The sequence below is a fragment of the Lineus longissimus genome, chromosome 5 (assembly GCF_910592395.1).
Source record: "Lineus longissimus chromosome 5, tnLinLong1.2, whole genome shotgun sequence".
NCBI lineage: Eukaryota > Metazoa > Nemertea > Pilidiophora > Heteronemertea > Lineidae > Lineus > Lineus longissimus.
The window spans coordinates 15,668,731-15,679,905 of record NC_088312.1 but is presented as its reverse complement, the minus strand read 5'-3'; positions in this window follow the sequence as shown (position 1 = coordinate 15,679,905).

The following is an 11,175-nucleotide window of genomic DNA, read 5'->3' as shown; positions in this document are numbered from 1 at the left end:
GGTTGACACAGTTTTCTAACTTATCTCTATCCATGGTTATGATATACTAGTATGATTGATGATGTTGAAAAGAAAGGGGATCTCAAAATACGACAGTCTACTACGAATAGATGCAATAGTGACATAACAACACATGTGCATTTTCCCGCTAGTCGCTTATATCAACAAAAACCTATAGTTGTCGAAATCGTTTTTACTTTTCCCAAGACGGTGGCGCCGCCTGTTGACTTCGCATCGTTATCTTTGACGTGGTGTATGGTCCAGAGAGGTATTGCGGTCATGTCTTATCTGTGCTGTGTATGGCTCATGAAAACAACTGTCTATCCCAGGGAGGTTGCGGTCTAGTTTTATCTGTATGCTGTATCAAACAAAAACAAAACATGCATTCCAGATGTCTTTGATGTGGCACACATAGGAGTATCAATCTACGTGTCCTTGATATGCTACACAAGTGTATTTGCTTTGGTTTGTCTTTATTTGCGGTAATAACCGCCCATAGACATGTAGGTAACACTGTCAGTTTAGAGTTGGAAATGTTTTGATTGGCCCGCATCGCTATATCCGTCTAATGTGCGCACTGGTCCAATATTATTGTAATGATGCAAGTGGAATAATATAAAACGTTTGTCAATTAAATTAATTCAATATATGCATAACATCACCAGAAAATTGTAATGAAGTCGGAGAACGACTGCAACTTACTTCCCCAATACAAACTCTATTTTCGGGAATCTCGCAATACAGAGTGAAACAAAATATGTCAACACAGCTGGTTAATGAAGAACCATTGCCCAGAATGTGGCCGGAGATTTCCGAGAATATAAGCACAACTCTTAGGCACCTATTCCATAGAGGTATACGGTATACTACACTATACGCGAACAATGGCTTCACAAAGGGTGCATGACCATGAAACTATTGTTCGCGTATAGTATAGTATAGGGTATAGCTCTATGGAATAGGTGCCTTAGGCACCTATTCCATAGAGGTATACGGTATACTACACTATACGCGAACAATGGCTTCACAAAGGGTGCATGACCATGAAACTATTGTTCGCGTATAGTATAGTATAGGGTATACCTCTATGGAATATGTGCCTCAGGCACCTTCTCCATAGAGCTATACCCTATACTACACTATACGCGAACAATGGCTTCACAAAGGGTGCATGACCATGAAACTATTGTTCGCGTATAGTATAGTATAGGGTATAGCTCTATGGAATAGGTGCCTTAGGCACCTTCTCCATAGAGTTATACCCTATACTACACTATACGCGAACAATGGCTTCACAAAGGGTGCATGACCATGAAACTATTGTTCGCATATAGTATAGTATAGGGTATAGCTCTATGGAGAAGGTGCCTTAGGCACCTATTCCCCTATACTATACTATACGCGAACAATAGTTTCATGGTCATGCACCCTTTGTGAAGCCATTGTTCGCGTATAGTGTAGTATACCGTATACCTCTATGGAATAGGTGCCTTACGCCGCGTTTTTAGTGAACTCGTATGGACATGATGGAGGGAGGGGGGGGGGGATAACAACGCCCCGTTATAAAAATGGCTATATCCCGCTTCCCGATAGCTTTTTTTGGCCAAATTCCGATTCTCGCTAAGTATGCAGCTGCTAGAGCAGTAACTCTTTTCCTGTAATTTCGTATTTTGGAGCAGAAATACACCTTTCTCAGACGTGGATCTAGGATTTTTCGAGGGGGAAGGGGGTTCCAAGTTGCATCCGTCGGCGGTCATTTCAGGCGAGCTTTAGAAGGCCATATAGATACGATGTCACCTGGCATCGACATATTTGTAAACCGCAACGTGTCAACTAACGTGTCAACAATTGCCCCACCTGACTCAACACCATCCTGTCGACTTGCCTGCAGCAATTGAACTTTCGTCGCCTTAAAAGGCTTGTTATTGTTTAACGAGTTGCCAACACGACTTTTTAAAGAATTTTGTTTGTTCCCGATATTGGAGGACCAATTGATGAGTACGTGGTATACGTACATTGTTGATGCAGATTTTACAGATTTGTCCCCGGGGATTTGACAGACCCCAAGACAATTGCCAACACTGTTATCTTACTAGGGGTACGCCGTTTCTGATATGAAATTACGTTCTACACAATGCCGTAGTGCAGTTATTATTCGAACGAATTTTGCTGACATTTTGTATCCATAGTGTTTATTTTGTCTTCACATTAGCAATACTGAAATTTATGGTTTAATACGTATTCATATTTACACAATTAGAAAGTTTCAAACTCAAGTACAAATTTCCAAATCTTATTACGAAAGGCGTTTGCCATTATAATCAATGACATAGTCATAAACAAGTTGCCTTTCTCATTTTCGAAGTACACTTTTATGGTTCACAATATCAACAAAATACAGAATTTCAAACCGTGATGTCGTTCAGCCCAGATTTTCAGTACAAATTTTTAGGCAGAAGATACTTCAGTTAAAAGTGTATACAACGTTTATCTAAAAAATTGCATTTAGTAAATATCCAGCACGCCGCCACAAGCAGCTTCACATAACACCACATGAGCGGCACTTCATAACCTTCGACTCTACACTATTATGCCCAAAACTCCGTGCAGAGCACGGGTAATTGCTTGTAACAGTTGAATACTGGCTTGGTCAGTTGACTCAACTCATGACCAATGAGCCTATCAACTGGAAGGCCACGACATGCTGACAACTCCCTCAGGGTTAGGGCATAGTGCCGTGGGCATAAACCGAAAACACACTAGGTCTTGTTGTGCCGATATCTCCAGGCTGGCGACTATAACACTCAGCAGGTACGGACAGTGACATATTCACTGAAGGTTGGAGCAGAATATCCTTGGGACTTGCAGTTGAATATGCCCGTATACCACGCCTCCGACACATTCCTCATTCCGTCACTGTCTGGCACATAGAATTGAGTTGTATCCTTTTGGAAAGAGAGTGGATGATCACCCGCACGAATGTCTGAAATAATGCAGTGTCCCAATCAGTTTATTCATGGTGTTTTCATTGCCGCTAAACGGTATACATTTTGAATAGGTCATAGCATGCCCGTTGAAGTTAATGTTACCAACGAGTACGAATTCTAATGCAGGCTCAAACAACAACCGCAGAGTAAAGTTGTCCGCTTTGCTCACAATTGTGTTTATAGAACGACAGTTTAGTTCGTTCAGTTCACATGTTAATAAGTCCCTGTGATAGCAGTGTTCACTTGTAGTTTTGATCTGGTATGGCCAAATCTTCGCAACATAGAAGTATTGATTTCTGATGTCCGCTTTCACATGGCCGAAGCGAATCAAAAGTCCTTGCTCCTCCGCCTCGATCACATCATTGATGGCATTGAGCTGCATCCAGCGATTCGAAACGGACTCCATACTGCAAGGCTCAGAAAATGAAGGGTGTTGTAAATACACCGAAACTCTATCAAAATACTTGCCTGTGTCCAGTACGACCTCTTCCCAGCTGGAAGGGACGCGGATCCTGATTAATGTGTTGCTGCGATGCTTGATGGTAGTCATATGAGTGAGCGCCAACACCAAACTCGAGCAGATGAATAGTAATTACTCCCACAAGAATAAGCAGTTTCACGACTCTTGGCAAATCACTGGCTTTCTTTCCCGTTCGATTGTATCGCGATCTCAAGCGTGATTCTTGTCAATAGCCAACAATGGCGTTGATGATTTTTACGAGCACAAGCAACATAGCAGCCAAAGCTTTTGCCAGCTGGATGTAGCTGATGGCAGTCTCATAACAGGCTGCTATTTTGACGTTGATGATACCACTGGGGATGTTGACAAGCCAAACGTCAATCAAAGTTGGTGTGTATCCAAACGACCACGGCCTTTTGTTCACCTGCGCTTGATGGACATTCCAGGTCTCCACGATAAAAATGAAAGTACCCAACGAACAGAGACCAAGGAGTGTCCATATCAGCGCAGGCTCTGGAGCGTCAAAAACAAGTCCTTTGCGGATTGTGACCGTTTCGTAAAAGAACAACCAGTCGAATATGAATTCGGCGAAATCAAGAATAAAGAGGACCAGAAAGCTGAGCCACCTCACGCCGACTGTTTGGCGACAGGCTTCACACCGTGACTCCAGGGTGCCATCGGTCACATCATAGCCATTCTCTTCTACCACGGTCACCCCCATAGTCAACGTCTCATGATTCGGTTGCTGGATCACAGCGGAATCCCGCTGCCGCATCACGCCAGCGTCTCTGCCCGCTTCTGAATCGACCGACAACACCAAACCCGACCCTCTGGAGGCCTTCTTCTCACTTCCCTTAGTGACAGCCATTGATATATTTAAACCTCAACTGGGGCCTTCACAGTTTTTATTTCAGTTATATTTCTAGCTTTATAAATCCCAAGTAGAATAGCAACCAAGCCCAGTGTTAGATAAAAGTACACGCGGTAACGGTAACAAGGAAAGTTTCTCCCAATGAACGAGGCATACTCATGTCAACGCATCCCCATTTTATTTTGAAGTCAACCAGCTTAATCCGGAATGTCCTTATATATCTGACCTTTTTGAACACAACTTCACTTAAGGAGACAGAAATAACAATTGTCCAGAAAGCATAAGGTAAAGATTAACAATAGAGTATCCATTTCGATGCACACACTGTCCTTATCATCAATTTGTGAATTTGACCACCACATAATATTATGATGTATTGGTCGCCTTGGAAACCGCACAAAACTGTATATCTGTTCAAACATTTGCATTTAGGCTTTTGTCAGTTAATGCGTGCCTCGAACAATTTGTAAAAATTCATCAACGAGTCAGCAATCGTAACTTTTCTTTTGAGATATTGGTAGATAGCACAAAAATGATTGATGTGTTTTTAGGTTTCAGTATCCTACTTTATCACAGTTATCACATCACCTATACTGACCCTATTTAGGGGTCCTATATCCTAATGTATTTGTTCCTCCGTCACTGAGTTGACACATCGCCTACTGATCCTATTCAGGGTTCCTGTATCCTAATCTATTAGTCCCTCCGTCACTGAGTTGACACATCGCCTACTGATCCTATTCAGGGTTCCTATATCCTAATCTATTAGTCCCTCCGTCACAGAGTTATCGAAATCAAATCGCCTACCGATCCTATGGTTCCTATATCCTATTGTTTTGGTCCCTCCGTCACAGCGTTATCACATCCCTTACTAATCCTATTCACGGTTCCTGTATCCGAATGTTTTGGTCCCACCGTCACCGAGTTATCAAAATCACACCACCTATCGATCCTAGGGTTCCTATATGCTAATGTATTGGTCCCTCCGTCACAGCGTTATCACATCCCTTACTGATCCTATTCAGGGTTCCTATATCCTAATCTATTAGTCCCTCCGTCACAGAGTTATCGAAATCACATCGCCTACCGATCCTAGGGTTCCTATATCCTATTGTTTTGGTCCCTCCGTCACAGCGTTATCCTAATGTATTGGTCCTTCACAGAGTCATCACATCCTCTACCGATTCTACTTTGGGTTGAATCCTAATCATTCAGGGCGTGTGTCTGTCCCAGAACTCCTTTACTCGTCGATCACCAGTCGTTTGCCATAAAAATAATCTATTTTATATATATATTGGTCGAACGCATTGTATAGATGTTCGGACATATTCGAATACCGGGTTTATCCTCGTTTATCTTTTGTACGATGAATGTCCTTTATGCCAGGTATTGATTAAACTTTATGTCCATGTCTTACTTATTTTGAGACGTTATTTAATTAATACACGATGGGGCAATCTGCACAGTTGAAATATCGCTCTAGGTCAAAAGAGAAAGTTGTTTGTCGATTAGTGATCAAAAACGTGTACGCTATGGCAGTGCACGGTCCTTTATGCAGCACTAAATTGATATTCAAATCTCAATGCCCCTTGGCAAGTCGTCGTGATACACATTACCCATTGTCTGCTTTATCTATATAAAGAGATTTTGCGCTACAGGGTGAATCAATAGGGAGCTTTCGCAAAGCCCCCGGAACGCCAACGTGAACGCCGATCTCATTGTTTGACCTCCTGATAACGACGTTGAAAAAATGGGATAGGTCTCGTCAGGGAGTTTTTCCCAAATGTACGCGATGATGACGCGCCCCATTAACAGGACGTAACATCTATTTTAAAATGCGTTTCCAAAGTGAATGCATGAGGACAACCCATTTGTGTCGTATATCACTGGAAACGCCCGATTCCCCTGATTCTGCAGGATGTTAAATCGGGCATTTTATTTCTTTAAATAAATCATAAGCGTCGCATTTGCTCCTAGCTCTGTTCACCATCCCAAATGGCAATATTGCCAATTGGGCCGGACAATCACGAAAAACCCCAAATATTATACATTTCTTCCTGAATAATTCTTACAGTGACCATTCTCCCATGATAGACAGTTGCTTACGCTACACAAAAATTAAAAAAATGGAGGGTCAACAATTGAGCTTTTGAGATATGTTGAATTTTGCACAAATCAACGAAAAACGCACCAACTGGCACTGGACGGCATTTCAACACGGGGCCGACGCACATCCCAAGTTCAGTGTACACATACTGGTGCGGGTATGGCTTCGGAAAGGATCAGGAAATAAACCAAGAGCCGAGTAACTTTTGATAAATCTTTGTTGTTGAATCATCAAATTGAATTGTTTCTGAAAATACAAGAATGCAAATGGTTTTAGAAAAATGTCTTCACTTAGCACTGAGAAATCAATACGCTGCTGTGAGATCACCCAGGAGACGTCCTCCACATACATTAGTACACCGACAATGCACTGCCCGTAGACGGACACATGCACCGAGGTGCGCTCGCAACAGCCTGACAGAGCACAAACAGCGACCAATACAGGCCCAAATTCTCGGGTCCACAGCTTACAACGATTACTCAAATGGGGCATGGGAGATCTATACATCATCATTTACCTCGTTTATAAATGCTCTTGGCCTAAACATGAGCACGAAAGGGAGAAATTCCCACGAAAAAGACGAAAGGTCCGCAAGGACATTTCTCAAAACACACAAAAAAGGCGAAAGCGCTGACGTCACAACTCCGGAGCGGAAAAGAGGGCGCATCTCAAACTAACGCGCGCGAAATTCAAATTGGCCGTAAAACAATTACATGCGGAACTCGCGATTTAAACATTGGGTTTCAGTAACATTCAAAACACATACGTTGGCAACAACAGTAAAATGCGTAGTTTCTTGTTAGCCGCCTATTGAGTAGCGCTCTAGGTTTCAGAAACTCCAAAAAAACATGTCTTTGCCAAAACAACTGCTGAATCAACACTGACATACTGTGAGGACCGAGAAATCAATGATTTTAGGAACTACTGTGAGGGGGGGGGGACCGCGCATGAATAAAAAAAACAACTCCCTAATGAGACCATAGACTTTCACGTGGACGTTTCGGGGGAACTACTGGGAACAGGGGCACAATCTAACCAGTCTGGGCGCAATGAAACAACCTGATCACACTGGAAACAGTGGCACAGCCTGATCAAACTACTGAGAACAGTGGCACAACCTAATCAAACTACTGGGAGCAGTGCCACAACCTTACCAGTCTGGGCGCAATGACACAACCTAATCACACTGGAAACAGTGGCACAACCTGATCAAACTATTGAGAACAGTGGCACAATCTGATCAAAACACAACCTGATCAGTCTGAAAAATGGCATGCTCAGAATTATCTCATATCATACCGATTGCACTGCGGTACCGATACTGTCAAAAGCATCTAAATATGGGAATAGCGCAGGTTGCTCCAGGCAGCCTTGTTAAACTTGAGCACGAGATGCTATCAGGTTAAAGTTCAATCACCTGTCTATCTATGGATAGGTCCTTGCTCAAAGCACTTGGTCACCTCAGACTTCGAGGTGATGTGAAGCAGCAGCTACTAAGTACTCACTTAACCTTTTGACACTGCAGAATCAGAGTCTTTCAAATGAAGAGTCAGGCAACTAGGTAACATATATGGTTTCAACATCAGAGACACCGCCCATTCCGAAAGGCGCGCGTTGGGACAGAGCTCTCTCGGGTCACGCGTTAGGGAGTTTTCGCAAATCCCCTGAAACGTCAGCGCGAACACCTATCCCATTGTTCCACATAGCTTTCGGGAGGTCGAACAATAGGATAGGCGTCAACGTTGGAGTTTTGGGGATATGCGAAAACTCCCTATTTCCGCACAACTGGTTTTGAGCGATTCTTCGATTAGCTGAAAATAGCCATCACAAATTATCCGTTTTAAAGCAAACGCCTGCTTCAAATTCACTGATTTCTATAAAACTTTTTAGATATCGTGTCAAAGACAACATTGATATGAAAAGCGATATGTTTCGTCTTCGACAGTTTTGAGAAGTAGTGATGGCGCTGTTTAAGAATAATCATCACATATTTTTGTGGTTGGCAGTTAAGTATGTTGTCGGTGCTTTAATGGACCATCTGAGGGTAGCATATGGTTCCATCTGTTGTCATCTAATGGGGTATTCATATCTTATCAATTTTCATCCACTAAACAACGAGTAGCAGGTTTAATTTCGCATTCGAGGCAAAAAACGAAAAAAAGTATGAAAAACTGCAAAATGCCTCGACTTTTGTGGTCAACCGTTAACATGTTTAGAAATCACATTTTTCTTTTATTAAACTTTTTCTAATTTGATGTCACTGTTACATGTATCTAATGGGATATTTGATAGTTTTGTGATTTTGAAGCCCGCTTTCTTGGATTTTAAAGTTAGAAAACGGCTCATTTTCCCGCCGTTGAGCTTGTTTTGGCAAACATTAAAGCGCAGAGTGGTACGAAGTATACCGTTTCAATATCGTTGAACACGCCATACATTTATGATGTGTACATTTTGAGTCATCTCATAAGATACAACAGTATGCCTGTCACAAGTTTGCTATTCATTACAACCTAATTATGGTTTTTGTATTGCAAATTGCAATCCGATCAGTGAGATGAAAAGTAAAGATCCCAAGGCTTATTGGAAAATTCTACATGGTGAAAGAAGTTACAGGGAGCACTCCAGTCCCTGCAATGCGGATGTATTGAACCACTTTCGAGAAAAAAACAGAGACTTTGAAGGAGATGATAACGAATTCCCACTTCCCGAAAACGTTGACAATGAAATTCTCGATGACGAGATAACAGTGGACGAAATTAAGGCTGCAGTGAGAGGTATATAATCAGATAAAGCTAGTGGGATTGACTCATATCAAGTGTACCTTAGATTTGCTTATGCCTGTTAACCAGCGTTTGCTCAATCACATCTTGGATACAGGAATCCTCCGGGAAGCGTGGCTAAATGGAATCATTGTTTCCATATACAAGAACAAAGGAGACCCCAAGGACGCCACTAACTACAGAGGTCTCACTATTCTGAGTTGCCTTGGGAAAGTGTTTACGAGTATTCTGAATAAGCGGTTGTACTCTTTATACTGTGAGGTTAACCGAGTAATACATGCAAACCAAGCTGGTTACAGAAAAGGTTTCAGCACCCAAGACCACTGTTTTGTTTTGCGGTCACCGGTTGAAATATTTTTAGTCAAAAGAAAAGGGTCTTCTGCCTTATGATTGGTTACAAAAAGGCATTCGACAGTACATTGTATTTGCCGAGCTGCGCTTTGGCAAAAACTACTGGCAAATTGTATAAGTGGTAAATTTGGTCACAGACATAAAAACATGTATTCAAATGTCAAGTCTTGTGTCTCACAAAATGGTTGTTTGAGTAGAGTTTTTGACAGTAAGGTTGGTGTGCGGCAGGGTGAGAATCTCTCCCCTCTACTCTTTGATAAGAAATATATGATATATCACAAAGCATAATATAGTTCCATTAGTGCTAATGGCATCTTGATGACGGTCACTTTAAGAGCAGGGCATATCAAGGAGGTACCTTTAAAATATCTAGGTTAATGAAAACATTAAGCAGCGTTTCAGGTAGTGCTTTTATCCTGTCTTTTACTAATGGGGCAAAGGTTGGGGTTCCTTAAGCCGACCCAAATACTGGATTTTCGATGCGAGGGTCAGCATCTGAAACGTGGAGACTATCGTGGACGCCTGAGAAACGGTTTACATATTATTATAACAGCAGTTGTACGGCTAAAAGACGTAAAACGCGGCCATCTGAGTTCATGTTAGTGTGGGGTGAGTCGTGGCAGGCGAAGGTAGGCCTATTGTCATACTCGGGTAGAATATTTAATAGTATTTACTTGGTCAGTTATGGACGGGACAGGGACGAATTTACAAAATACACCTGATGATATAACTGAATAAATTTCAGTTGGTTCCAAATATATAATTGCTTAAGTCGTTACCTAAATCATTCTAAAATAAACTTTTTCAAATGAAATGTTCTAGTTATTAAATTGGCCCAAAAAAATCATTGATCTATTTATTAGTTTCATTATTGACATTCTAGAAGGAATATGATTAAACTAGAACCAGCTCAGCGTTGCCCACAACATCAGGATGATTTCTTTTCCTTTGCCATTTTCAATTTCTTTGCAGTCTATGCCCACAAATTACATCTTGTTCAAAGTTTGTTTGTACATGTATTTGATTAATGATAACTCAGTGCTTGCATGTCTATTCAAAAAAGGATCCACAGCCGTCTGTGCCTTGCTATTCTTAATCTCAGACAGGACTCAAAGCAGAAGGTCAATTGATACAGAGTTCACCACTCAGTATCAAAATGTCTGTGACCAAATTTCTGTCGCACTGAGATTTTTCATCTATCGGTTGCTTCGGTTAAAACTAACAGAGGGTAGTAATTTCACGTCAAAATATCATGGTAGACGGGTACACGTTAGTATCAATACGCTTGCAACTTGCCTACAGCCAGAGCGCCAGGGTAGTCTTAACCACTCGATTTTATATCGAGGAATCATTCTGTCAAGCTGTAGCATTTTACCAACAATAGTTCATTCTTTTTCCTACATCCAGATCCGCTAATTACGGTACAAGCACAAAATCTCAACCCGCGTTTGAACAGATTTTATGCATTCCCATATGGTACACCTTAGATTCGAAGGGCTGCTAAAGTCAATGGAATGACACGATAAAAACGCTATAATTATGAAAGTATTTAATGACGTGGCATTACTGTGGACTTAAATCCTTCCATTAAAGTACCATAATGGAACCTCATTAAAAAT